Below are 15,271 nucleotides of genomic sequence, written 5' to 3' on the forward strand. Positions count from 1 at the left end.
TGGGCCCAAAACCTTAAGTCGAGAGATCGGTCTATATGGCAGCTATATCCAAATCTGGACCGATCTGAGCTAAATTAACGATGAATGTCGAAGGGCCTAGCACAACTCACTGCCCCAAATTTCAGCAAAATCGGATAATAAATGTGGCTTTTATGGGCCTAAGACCCTAAATCGGCGGATCGGTCTATATGGGGGCTATATCAAGATATAGTCCGATATAGCCCATCTTCGAACTTAACCTGCTTATGGACAAAAAAAGAATCTGTGCCACATTTCAGCTCAATATCTCTATTTTTAAAGACTGTAGCGTGATTTCAACAGACAGACGGACAGACGGACGGACATGTCTAGATCGTCTTAGATTTTTACGCTGATCAAGAATATATATACTTTATAGGGTCGGAAATGGATATTTCGATGTGTTGCAAACGGAATGACAAAATGAATATATCCCCATCCTTCGGTGGTGGGTATAAAAACACTTAAATTTGGTTATCATAATCAAAGAGTATACAGAAATTTGAATTGTAATGTTTTAAGAAAACAAACCAAATTTTTACCAAAAACCTAATATTATTCTAAAAAGAGATTTTCTGAAATTTCAGTCTAAAGAGAAAAAATTTTAATTAAGTTGTCTCTAACAAATAATATTGAATAGGCATTTGTTTGCGGTCCTACAGGTTCAAAACTTATACGGCCTTCTATAATTCCTACTGTGGGACATGAGAAGGTGAGGCCTTACTTTTGTGGACATCCCTTGTTGAATAGCAAGGAGTATGGGATGTGAATGGAGGAAGACAGCCTACATAATAAGGCCTTTGAAAAGGAGATTTTACTCTTTCTCTATAAATGCGTGGCATACGATTATTACAAAAGTTTGAATTACAACCTCTGAAAACTATGCCATTTACTAAAAATGATGTTAAAAACTTTTGGCCAGGAAATATTTTTTTGCGGGATCATGTTGAAGTAGTTTAAGAATCGTAGACTCAAGAAATTTTAAGAAGCCTGAGAAAGTCGGATTTTTCAAAACTAATATTTTCAGTTTTTCCATTGCTCTCATTTCATATGCCACCAGTGCGTGTACGCAACTAACGCAATTCACTATTACACACCCATATTACCACCTGGTCATTTGTATTACAGAAGCATTAAGTATCAAATCCTATTGAGATAAGGATCTTAATATGTCATACCACTTCGTAACCAATTTTTTAATTTGGCATACATTTCCAAAGTCTGTGTTTAAATGAAACAGCGAATTAAGCAAATGCGATTAAGAATCGGTACATTCATTTTAAATAGCCCAAACTAAAATTTATTAAAATGCAACGTAACTTCTTTGTTTCGATGTTTATGGTATATTTAATAGTTTTTGTTCTAAACAAATCCGAAACAATGGCAATGTACTCGATGCGATCGGTTATAATAAAGCACAAAACATATTTCGAACAATATTTAATATACCGCGAATCGACATACGACCGCACACAAATATACTAGCCCAGAGATAAATCCAACCTGCATGCGAATAAAACTTTACGAATTGGCCTACAGGCGAGGCTTCCAGGCAAAACAAAAAACTTGACAATTTTATTACTGTTGACCACAGCGTAATTCCATAATAAACATGCTCTTTGTAGTATGTTCTAAACGTAGCACAGGAGCGGACTAAGTGGACTCGACGATTTGTGGCCCTTCAAAGAATAACAAAATTTTTTGGTAACACACTTTACATAGGCACAATGTGTAAGAAATTCCAAGGTATAACAAATCTCTGAATTTCATGGAAGGAAATTTATTATTAGAAATCTTAAATTATCTTAAATAATTATATATACAAGGAATTTATATACACATCGTTTATTCGACAAAAAACCATCTAACAATGCTCATGATGTAAAATTTCTTAATATGACTCTTTCTACTATGCTGAATATTCTTCTAGCCAATACGTATGACCAAAGTTCAGATATCGCTCTTTATTTTATCTATGAAGAAGAAAAAATCTAGAAAAACTTTTGATGCATTATGTGGCTCTTGACATTCTGCGTAAGTAGTTTAGCAGATGTTAGGACCATTCCCAAACGTTTTCTTCACAAATTCAATTTTAAGTCAAAATATGAGAAGGAGCAGAAATTTCTTTCTTAATGCGAAAGTTAATTATTATGCTAAATTTGTAAAATATATCCTCACGTGAAATTGAAAAGAAATAGTCGGGAAATCACATCCATATGTACAGAGAGTCATAGTCGTAGCACCTTAATCATAAAGCTGAGATCTGAAAGACCTTATATATTGTAGTCCGTAGAAGGACTCTCCTTTCGGTTTCTACGAGTATGTCCCAAATTCCACAAATTTCGGTAGTAAAGTTGACGTTATATGTGTGAGAATGTAGCAATAAGAAAATCAATTCCATACAGTTGAAAATATTCTGTATAGGGCCGGTTGTGTGCCACGTCAAAAACCTGTACTTTCAAAAGCAATACAAAATATTTTGTTTGGAGTTGGAGTTGTTAGGGAATACCTTTTAGAAAAGTTAGGGTTAAGCGATGGGTCAAAATAGAACATTTATGAGTCGGATGGACCAATAAAATGTGCGAAAAAACTAATGAGGCCTTGAAAGAAAATAATATTATTTCTGACTGACACTATTCACATCAAGTCTTTTCTATATTGTCTCCCTACCAACATGGGTTTCGGAAATCGAAATCGACGATAACAAATATTTTAGAATTTACTTGTTTGGTCAACGATGGCTTAAGGGAACGCTACCAAACGGATACTATATATACCGATTTTAGTAAAGCATTTGATAAAGTCAAGCACAACCTTCTGTTAAGAAAAATAGATCTTATTGGTTTCAGTCCATCTTTACTAAAGTGGATCAGATCATATCTGACTGGACGTACTCAAAGAGTTAAATTTGGTACTGCAGTTTCCAAATCAATTGTTGTCTCTTCAGGTGTTCCACAGGGTAGTCATCTGGCCCTGTGCTATTTTGTTTGTTCATAAACGATTTCCCTTTTACTTTAAAGCACTCGAATATTTTGATGTATGCAGATGATGTAAAGATCTTCAGATCAACGAGAGACTCTGATGAACAGTGTTATCTTCAGTATGACCTTGATACTCTTTACGAATGGTCCAACCAGAACTTTATGGAACGTAATATTTCCAAATGCAAACACATATCATTTTCAAGAATAACCTCCCTTAAAACTCGCAACTTTTTGGGTTCCAATCAACTTGAAGTAGTCTATAGATTTTAAGACCTTGGATTTCTTCTAGACCAACGCTTAAATTTCCGTCAACACATCTCAATGATTGTAAACAAAGCACGTAGTGCTCTTGGCTTCATGAAGCGCTGGAGTAAAGAACTTAATGATTTCTTTGTGACGAAAAACTTATATACGTCGCTAGTCAGAAGTAGTCTCGAGTATGGTTCAGTGGTATGGGATCCGTACTACAATATTCATTCTGATTTGAAAGAACCGGTTTAAAAACAATTTATATTATTTTGTCTCCGTCGAAATGGGTAGGTCAGAAATTCATTACTTTCGTATGAGTACCGATTAAATCTTATAAAGCTTCCTACATTAAAAAGTCGTAGAACCATGCTAAACATTAAGTTTTTGACTAAATTAATTCATTGTCAAATAGATTCCCGCTCTCTTTTGAGTCGAATTTTCTCTAACGTTCCTACCAGACCTACCAGATATTTTGATCTTTTGAAAATTTTTTATTATAAAACCAACTACGCCAATAATGATCCTTTTCGGCACCTATGTTGTCAATTTAATCAACTGAAAGATATCTATCTGAGAATCGAGAAAGTTTAAAAAGGAAAATTATATTATTTTTAAATTCTTAGGTTAATACATTTGAAAATATATTGTTATTAGTCTGTAAGGGTATTTATTATCTATAGACTTAAATAAAAAAAAAAACAAGTAAAAGCGTGCTAAGTTTGGCCGGGCCGAATCTTTTGTACCCTCCACCATGGATCGCATTTGTCGAGTTCTTTTCCCGGACATCTTCTTAGACAAAAAAGGATAAAAGAAAAGATTTGCTTTGCTATTAGAGCGATATCAAGAAATGGTCCTGTTTGGACCACAATTAAATTATATGTTGGAGACCTGTGTAAAATGTCACCCAATTCGAATAAGAGTTGCGCCCTTTAGGGGCTCAAGAAGTAAAATAGAGAGATCGATTTATATGGGAGCTGTATCGGGCTATAGACCGATTTAGACCATAATAAACACGTATGATGATGGTCATGAGAGGATCCGTCGTACCAAATTTCAGGCAAATCGTATAATAATTGCGACCTCTAGAGGCTCAAGAAGTCAAGATCCCAGATCGGTTTATATGGCACCTATATCATGTTATGAACCGATTTGAACCTTATTTGACACAGTTTTTGAAAGTAAGAATAAAATACGTCATGCAAAGATTCAGCCAAATCGGATAGGAATTGCGCCCTCTAGAAGCTCAAGAAGTCAAGTCCCCAGATCTGTTTATATGACAGCTATATCATGTTATGAACCGATTTGAACCATACTCGGCACATTTGTTGAATGTCACAACAAAACACGTCGTGCCAAATTTCATTCCAATCGGATAAGAATTGCGCCCTCTAGAGGCTCAAGAAGTCAAAACCCAAGATCGGTTTATATGACAGCTATATCAGGTTATGAACCGATTTGAACCATACTCAGCACAGTTGTTGAATATCATAACAAAACACGTCGTGCAAAATTTCATTCCAATCGGATAAGAATTTTGCACTCTAGAGGCTCAAGAACTCAAGACCCCAGATCGGTTTATATGGCAGCTATATCAGGTTATGGACCGATTTAAGCCATACTTAGCGCAGTTGTTGGATAATAACAAAACACGTCGTGCAAAATTTCACTCCAATCGGATTGAAATTGCGCACTCTAAAGACTCAAGAAGTCAAAATCCAAGATCGGTTTATATGGCAGCTATATCAAAACATGGACCGATATGGCCCATTTATAATACCAACTGACCTACACTAATAAAAAGTATTTGTGCAAAATTTCAAGCGGCTAGCTTTAGCGTGCCTTTGACAGACAGACGGACGGACATGGCTAGATCGACATATAATGTCGCGAGGATCAAGAATATATATACTTTATGGGGTCTCAGACGAATATTTCGAGTAGTTACAAACAGAATAACGAAATTAGCATACTCCCCATCCTATGGTGAAGGGTATAAAAAAAAACTTAAGTTATGACATTATCTTCACATGATTTTGGGGATATCCTGGCTTTGGTAAACCATTGGTCAATAAAAGCCCTTGCAGTGGTTCCAGGAGTGAAAATCGGGCGATATATATATATATATATATATATATATATATATATATATATATACATATATATATATATATATATATATATATATATATATATATATATATATGGGAGCTATGTCTAAATCTGAACCGATTTCAAACAAACTTTATAGACATTATAGAAGTCATCGAGGAAAGCGTTGTACAAATGTTTGGGAAGATTGGTCAATATATATATATATATATATATATATATATATTATATATATATATATATATATATATATATATATATATATATATATATATATATATATATATATATATATATATATATATATATATATATATATATATATATATATATATATATATATATATATATATATATATATATATATATATATATATATATATATATATATATATATATATATATATATATATATATATATATATATATATATATATATATATATATATATATATATATATATATATATATATATATGTATCGCCCAATTTTCACTCCTGGAACCACTGCAAGGGCTTTTATTGACCAATCTTCCCAAACATTTGTACAACGCTTTCCTCGATGACTTCTATAATGTCTATAAAGTTTGTTTGAAATCGGTTCAGATTTAGACATAGCTCCCATATATATGTTCGTCCGATTTGCAGTAATATTGCAATTATATATACATTTGTTAATCGATTCTCTCGAAACATGGCAGGAAGGATTTTTTCTTGACTCTCGACATTATAGATGAATTTCATAGAAATCGGTTCAGATTAAGATATAGCTGCCATACATGTATATCGCCCGATTTTCACTTCTAGAGCCACTGCAAGAGCATTTTTGCTACATCCAAATCTGTATCGATCTGGACCAAATTGAAGAAATATGTTGAAGACCCTAACACAACTCATTGTCCCAAATATCAACAAAATCGGATAATAAATGTGGATTTTATGGGCCTAAGACCGTAAATCCGCGGATCGGTCTATATGGCAGCTATATCCAAATCTGGACCGATCTGGGCCAAATTGAAGAAGGTTCGAAGGGCCTTACCCAACTCACTGTCCCAAATTTCAGCAAAATAGGATAATAAATGTGGCTTTTTTATAAGGGAGCTATATCAAGATATAGTTCGATATAGCCCATCTTCGAACTTAATCTGCCCATGGACAAAAAAAAAAGAATCTGTGCAAAGTTTCAGCGCAATGTCTCTATTTTGAAAGACTGTAGCGTGATTTCAACAGACGGACGGACATGGCTAGATCGTCTTAGATTTTCACGCTGATCAAGAATATATAACCTTTATAGGGTCAGAAATGGATATTTCGATGTGTTGCAAACGGAATCATCAAATGAATATTAATATGTAGCAAGTGCATTAATTATTGTTGAGAAGTTGGAGAATGTTGTATGGTTTCATTCAAATAATAAATTGCTTTCTTAGGCAAACAACAAGATATCACCAAACAAATTTCTCTGGGTGTTGATGTCTTGGCTACTTATTTCTATATCATATGAAAAGTGAATATGGAGTGTGAATTGCTGTTTTTTTGGGAAACAACAAGATTTCTCAGCAGTCTGACGGCTGTTCTGAAATTGCAAATATACAGTTATGAAAGCAGATCTACTGATTCAATAGCTAGAAAATTAGGTACTTACAGTCAGCAGGTTGTGTTTTTTATTATCAACTGGCTTTTTTCTATGAGCGTAAAATTGCAAATTTTGCTCACGAGCATTTCACTAAGGAACGGGAGCAAACTTCTCACAGTCCGATTCAAGTTTAAGTTCATCGATAAGGGATCGCATTTTTGTAGCCGAGTCGATATCGGGCAAAAATACTTATTCTATGAGTTCATGAATTTCAATTTTGGGATCGTTATTTATGGCATCATTCATCGGTGGTCTTTATAGCACCGAATGCATTGTTTCAAATTTCAGTTACATATGCAGTACCGTTTTAAATATTGAAAAGTACTCTTTTCGTGAGCTCAACCATTTAAATCGCGAGATCGGTTTGTATGGTAACAATATCCTTATATTGTATGATCTGATCAGCCGTTGCCGTTGTTCAGCGTTTGAAGCCATCAATACAACTTCCAAAAGATGCACACAAATGACATGTGTATGCCATGGAAGCTAAGTAGTGGTATATAAAAAAAATCTATCACTATAAATAAAATACATGCGGTGGAAAAGAACAGCTGGTGTGAAAGGTTTAAGACTTGCGCTAGTCTCGTGCATACAACGAAGACACTTTTTCGGCGTATATTCGACATAAGTACGACCTACCAATGTATGGCCCTTGAAGCCTTCATAGCTAATTTGGCGGAAGAGTTATTCGAAGCAAATGACAAATCGCGTCCCATACTGGTGGGTGTATTTTGCGATTTCTGGCTTTTTGTTCCATTGCGAAAATTTCCGTCTCGAAAGAAAAACAAACGAAAAATTGTGAAATTTAATAATCTACAGACAAAAAAAAAACTTGAAAGCTTTAGCAAACGTGATAGCTTATGTAAAATTTTTGGCGATATTACCGAGTTTAAAGCATTTTGTACTTTGAAATAAATATTTTTTTGATTTTTGCGATCTATATAGCAGATATATCCAAATATAATGCGTGCCAAATTTCAGCTCAATATCTCAATTTTTAAAGGTTGTAGAGTGATTACAACAGACGGACGGACAGACACATAGACATCGTAAAATCGTCATAGAATTTTACGACGATCCGAAATATATGTATATACTTTGTAGGGTGGGAAATTCATATTTCGATGTGTTGCAAACGGTATAATTAAATGATTATTTCCCCTATCCTATGGTGGTGGGTATAATGAGTCAGATTAGGTTTAGAAAAATATGTTAATCCATTCTTTCCATGATAAAAACTGGTTTACCAAAGCCAGGATATCCCCAAAATCATGTGAAGATAATGTCATAACTTAAGTTTTTTTTTATACCCTTCACCATAGGATGGGGAGTATGCTAATTTCGTCATTCTGTTTGTAACTACTCGAAATATTCGTCTGAGACCCCATAAAGTATATATTGATCCTCGCGACATTATATGTCGATCTAGCCATGTCCGTCCGTCTGTCTGTCAAAGGCACGCTAAAGCTAGCCGCTTGAAATTTTGCACAAATACTTTTTATTAGTGTAGGTCAGTTGGTATTATAAATGGGCCATATCGGTCATGTTTTGATATAGCTGCCATATAAACCGATCTTGGATTTTGACTTCTTGAGTCTTTAGAGTGCGCAATTTCAATCCGATTGGAGTGAAATTTTGCACGACGTGTTTTGTTATTATCCAACAACTGCGCTAAGTATGGCTTAAATCGGTCCATAACCTGATATAGCTGCCATATAAACCGATCTGGGGTCTTGAGTTCTTGAGCCTCTAGAGTGCAAAATTCTTATCCGATTGGAATGAAATTTTGCACGACGTGTTTTGTTTTGATATTCAACAACTGTGCTGAGTATGGTTCAAATCGGTTCATAACCTGATATAGCTGTCATATAAACCGATCTTGAGTTTTGATTTCTTGAGCCTCTAGAGGGCGCAATTCTTATCCGATTGGAATGAAATTTGGCACGACGTGGTTTGTTGTGACATTCAACAAATGTGCCGAGTATGGTTCAAATCGGTTCATAACTTGATATAGCTGTCATATAAACAGATCTGGGGACTTGACTTCTTGAGCTTCTAGAGGGCGCAATTCCTATCCGATTTGGCTGAATCTTTGCATGACGTATTTTATTCTATTTAATCGGACGAACATATATATGGGAGCTATGTCTAAATCTGAACCGATTTCAAACAAACTTTATAGACATTATAGAAGTCATCGAGGAAAGCGTTGTACAAATGTTTGGGAAGATTGGTCAATAAAAGCGCTTGCAGTGGTTCCAGGAGTGAAAATCGGGCGATATATATATATATATATATATATATATATATATATATATATATATATATATATATATAATGTCGAGAGTCAAGAGAAAATCCTTCCTAACGAATGTCAAGAGAATCGGTTTACAAATTACCATTTTATTGCATTGCAAATGCAAATTTTGCCCATGAACATTCCACTAAGGAACAGGGACCAACGAGTGCCGTCCGATTCAAGTTTATGCTCAATGATAAGGGGCCTCCTTTTTGTAAACGAGTCTGAACGGCGTGCCGCATTGCGACACCCCTTTGGAGAGAAGTTTTACATGGCATAGTACCTCACAAATGTTGCCTGCATAAGGAGGGATTCAAACCCAGACGTTCAGCGTCATAGGCGGACATGCGAACCTCTGTGCTACGATGTCCTCATTATTATTATTACATTATCTCTCCAAATTAACGGACATATATAAGGGAGCAATATCCAAATCTAAACCGATTTCTATGAAATTCATCCGTAATGTCGGGAGTCATAAGAAAATCCTTCCTGCCAGACTGGCAATAGAGGCATATGATCAGACAAACAAGTTAACATAAGCAATCTATTGTAAATAGTAGACATAGACATCGAGGACTTTTCCACACCAATTACAAGGCCTTGCTGTAGCAGTCCTTGTAATGGCCTCTGCTCTAATGCCACTGCTAATCGGGCTTAATTTAGCATGTGAATTAAACATATTTTTGTCGTTTTATATTCAAACTACAATGACAGATACAAATGCGGCTTTTCTGCGGCAAAATATGATGTTATTGTTATTGTTTGCTCCTCAATTTTTTTTTGCAGTGCGCTCTTTTGGAAATAAAATTTAAATATTTTTCACGAGCGTGCGCCAAACACATTCAATCACAACCCAATATGAACACATTCTGTGGGAAATATTTCGCACATAAACTCCAGCAAAAAAGTTGTTAACCGCGGCCATTATCACCATTCCCACCACTATTGCCAGCATCACTGCTACTCCTGGGGGCGAGGGCATATTAGCCGGGCTTGCTTAATGTTTTGCGATCTTTTATTGGTATAGCGTAAAAATGCCCATAAAATCCCCCCACACATTCAACCATCCAGATATACATATTGGGCTTTTAGCAGTTGGGTTATTCATGGCAACGATAATGTTGTGCTGCAAATGACAATGGTCCACAAAACGAATCAATATCGTAATGACAATGGCATATGCGAATGGCCATGGAATGATTTTGGCCAATAGGTTTCTAATGGCAAATTCTAATAATGGCGGATTCTTTCACCCTTGCAACGAAAGGCCATCTGGTCAAACGCACAGTTACAAGCATGGCCTAAGTGCGTTTGTCTTGTGTTGGCAACGTGGTTCATTGCAACAGCATTAACTTCTTTCATAGGTCCCGTAGCAATTTTCTGAAATAACCTTTTAGATATTAATAGTCCGAATGTCACAAAACGCGAAAAGTACCTTTAAAATGGAAGCAGGGCTGTAATTTGTGCCCGACTCCCAACTCCAAAGGCAACATTTTTATCGACACCGACTCGGAAAAAATCATTAATTAATTAAAGATCTGAACGCCTGGCTTCGAATCCTGGCGAGACCTTCAGAAAAAATTTTCAGCGGTGGTTTTCCCCTCCTAATGCTGGCAACATTTTTGAGTTACTATGCCATGTGAAACTTCTCTCCGAATCGAATTTCGAATAATTTAACAACAATTGCACCCTTCAGATTTCTAAGAAGACAATTTTAGAAATCTGTTTTATGGGAGCTACATTCATATGGTTATACGCCAATACGGACCTTACTTTTGTACGGATGTTGGAATTCATAGACGTTTTATATCAACGCTGTATATCTCAACGTGGACAGATTTAGCCTATTTACAATCCTGACAGATTTAAATAAATTTGAAGTATTATTGGAAAATTTCGAGCTGATAACTTTAGTTGAGAGTTCGAAAGTTAGATTTAATTTGACAAACAGAAAGACAGTCGGACAGGATTACCAAATTGCAGAAATATGTGGAGGGGTTTAACTTAACTCACTGTCCCAAATTTCGGCGACATCGGACAATAAATGCGCTTTTTATAGCCCCAAAACCTAAAACCTAGATATCGGTCTATATGGCAGCTGTATCGAAATCTGGACCGATCTGTACCATAATGCAGTAGTACGTCGAGAGACTTAACTTAACTCACTGTCCCAAATTTCGGCGACATCGGACAATAAATGCGCCTTTTATGGTTCCAAAACCTTAAATCGAGTGATCGGTCTATATGGCAGCTATACTCAATTCTGATCCGATCAGGGACAAATTAAAGAAAGATATCGAAGAGCAAAATCGGATAATAAATGTGGCTTTTATGGGCCTAAGACCCTGAATCGGAGGATGAGTCTATATGGCAGCTATTTCCAAATCTGGACCGATTTGGGCCAAATTGACGAAGGATATCTAAGAGCCTAACACAACTCACTGTCACAAATTTCAGCAAAATCGGATAATAAATGTGGCCCTTATTGGCGTAAGACCCCAAATCGGCCGATCGGTCTATACGGGGGCTATATCAAGATATAGTTTGATTTTGCCAATCTTCAAACTTAATCTGCTTATGGACAAAAAAGAATCTGTGCAAAATTTCAGCTCAATATCTCTATTTTTAAAGACTGTAGCATGATTTCAACAGACAGATGGACAGACGGACGGACAGGTCTAGATGGTCTTTGATTTTTACGCTGATCAAGAATATATATAGGTTCGGAAATGGATATTTCGATGTGTTACAAACGGAATGACAAAATGAATATACCCCCATCCTTCGGTGGTGGGTATAAAAACATATTAAAAAGTATAGATGAAATAAAAAAGATCCCTTTCCCCTTAGTTACGCTAGTGACCTTATCACCCTTTCATGAAGGTCATATTGCCGGCATTGACAGGAATTCTTTGGAACAGTTGTACTTTTGCAAGTTGTGCCCTTTAATGTACTACCTTTACATGTGCCAGTCGAGACGAAGAATCAACCTAACCTCATTACCATTCGCAATATTATCGTCATCTTTCATGCCTTTGGTCATAGTCCTGATGATTATCACAGCTCTTGCTGTTGCCCCGAATAGGGTGGTTGTCGTTCCACCCTCAATATGGCTGTTTGTTATGGGCCAATTAATCGGAAAAGCTGAAGCATTTTGGCATGTTTTGAATTTTTAAAGCTCAATTGTGAAAGTCCGTCTGTGTGTCTGTTCAATCGGTTTAGCTGTATTGGACATTGTCCTGAAAAATGGATAATTGCCAAAGGATGAAATAACCCAACGAACAAGAACAACCGACTCACACATACGAACTGAAAGCTGTGGCTTTGAACGACTGTGAGAAAGGGCCTTAATCTTTTGCCTGTCTCTAAGTACAAACATATGTGCGTATATCGCAAATATATGCACAATTGGTATGTCTGCTGGATATCTATCCCATTGAATACAAATGATATTTGATGTCAAGTTAAACGTGGTGTTATTGTCTATCATCAACTTGGGTTCCTTGCCGCACGCATAAGCAAAGGCCGTGCTCTTCCACAGAATGAACACTGTTATCGATTATCCTGTCCCAACCCTTGGCTATCAACTTCAGTTTTGCTTTTGTTTAACGCCGACATCAACGTGAGTACAATTCTGATATGAATGCTGATACCGATATTTGTTCCATCATTAAATTTTATTTTTATTGAAAATGTGTTAATGCTTATATTGACGATTTTCCACGTTCGCCCTTCTTCGTGCGGTACAATTGATACGCTTTCAGTACCTACCGAATCCATTGACCACAACTATAAGATGGTCATTTTACCTTCCAACAAGTCAATGCGACTAAAGACAAACGAAAATTTTGTCTAAATCAAAAACAAAATACAACTGGAAATTTTTTAATTAGTATAAGTACACAAACAGTTTATAATTTATAGAACGCATAGTTATATATGTTTTTCCAAATAGTAGGAGTTGTGCTATGCACCTTACTATCCACGGCAAATATGGAACATATGAAATCTCATGGAGATCAAACTCCACCATGTGCTCAATACACCTTAAGAAATCAACTCAAATATCCATGCGCAATTTACTGAGTGGCTGTAGAAAACAATTTATTCTATATCTAATCAACAGACAGCTTTGTATTACATTTCATTTTGTATCACAATTCTTAAGAATTTGAACGAATATCAAGCAATATAGAGGCCACAATTTAATAGATTTCCAAATGTCTTTGTGACTCACTTTTGATGTTAATCTGAAAAATTTCATGAAAACTAGCAACTTGATTTGAAATCAAAGACGATTTGACAGTAAATATCCTTGATCGAATACCAAAAGGATTAGTCTATATATAGACCACACCAAACACCACCAACATATCAACTTAATTTTTCTTGTCCTATTGAGTCACAATTTTTAACGATTTGGCAGAAAATTGGCATGTGAAGTACACCTAGAGAAAAGTTGATACCAAAGGTGCTCATTTCAGAACCATTCGGTATTGATAGTAAAGCAACCCCGTGTGGTAATAAAGTAATACTACATGGCATGGATGATATATGAAATGATTAATACCCTTTGGTAATAGCTTTCATACCAAACTGGTGGTGGATTCAATACCAATCTGTTATTGGTTTTTGAACCAGCCCCCATATAGACCGATCCACCGATTTAAGGTCTTAGGTCCATAAAAGCCACATTTACTATCCGATTTTGATGAAATTTGGGACAGTGAGTTGCGTTAGGCCCTTCGATATTCTTCGCTAATTTGGCCTAGATCGGTCCAGATTTGGTTATTGCTGCCATATTGACCGATCCTCCGATTTAGGGTCTTAGGCCCATAAAAGCCATATAGACCGATCCGCCGATTTAGGTTCTTAGGCCCATAAAAGCCACATTTATTATCCGATTTTGCTGAAATTTGGGACAGTGAGTTGCGTTAGGCCGTTCGACATGCTTCGTCAATTTGGCTCAGATCGGTTCAGATTTAGATATAGCTGCCATATAGACCGATCCGCCGATTTAGGGTCTTAGGCCCATAAAAGCCACATTTATTATCCAATTTTGCTGAAATTTGGGACAGTGAGTTGTGTTTGGCTCTTCGATATCTTTCTTTAATTTGGACCGGATTTGGATATAGCTTCCATGTAGACCGATCTCTCCATTTAAGGAATTACGCCCATAAAAGGCGCACCTAGCCAAAATTTGGGACAGTGAGTTGTGTTAGGCTCTTCGACAATTTTCTGCAACTTGGCCCAAATTGGTCCAGATTTGGATATAGCTGCCATATAAACCGATATCTCGATTTAAAGTCTTGGCCCCATAAAAAGCGCATTTATTGCCCGATGTCAACGAAATTTGGGACAGTGATTTAAGTAAAGCCCCTCGACATTCTTCCTCAATTTGGCTCAGATCGGTCGAGGTTTGGATATAGCTGCCATATAGACCGATCTCTCGATTTAAGGTTTGGGCCCATAAAATGCGCATTTATTGTCCGATGTCGCCGAAATTTGGGACAGTGAGTTGTGTTAGGCCCTTCGACATTCTTTCTTAAATTGGCCAAAATCGGTACAGATTTGGATATTGCTGCCATATAGACCGATTTCTCGATTGAAAGTATTGGCCCCATAAAAGCGCATTTATAATCCGATTTCACTGAAATATGACACAATGACTCATGTTAACTTGTCGACATCCGTATCGTATATGGTTCAGATCGGTTTATTTTTAGATATAGCTAATAAAACGATCAATATTGTTATACACAATTGAACAATGACTTGTACTTATTAGTATTTGGTCCAAATCAAAACATATTTCAATATAGCTGTTATGGGGCATAAGGTCTGCATTTTTCACCGGGTTTTGACGAAATGTGGTTTACATATATACCCGAGGTGGTGGGTATCCAAAGGTTGGCCCGGCCGGCCTTCTTACTAGTTTCTAAACAAATTTTAATGAAATTTTTCTAAAGACAAA

The 15,271-nt window shown here is 36.1% G+C and overlaps 1 protein-coding gene across 11 annotated transcripts in view; it reads left to right on the forward strand.

Moving 5' to 3' along the window:
• Positions 1-15,271, forward strand: part of LOC106095874 (ryanodine receptor) — a 163,464-nt gene that overhangs the window by 35,215 nt on the left and 112,978 nt on the right. The gene's annotated exons all lie outside the window — the stretch shown is intronic.

The sequence above is a fragment of the Stomoxys calcitrans genome, chromosome 5, assembly GCF_963082655.1.
Source record: "Stomoxys calcitrans chromosome 5, idStoCalc2.1, whole genome shotgun sequence".
In the NCBI taxonomy this organism is placed as follows: Eukaryota; Metazoa; Arthropoda; class Insecta; order Diptera; family Muscidae; genus Stomoxys; species Stomoxys calcitrans.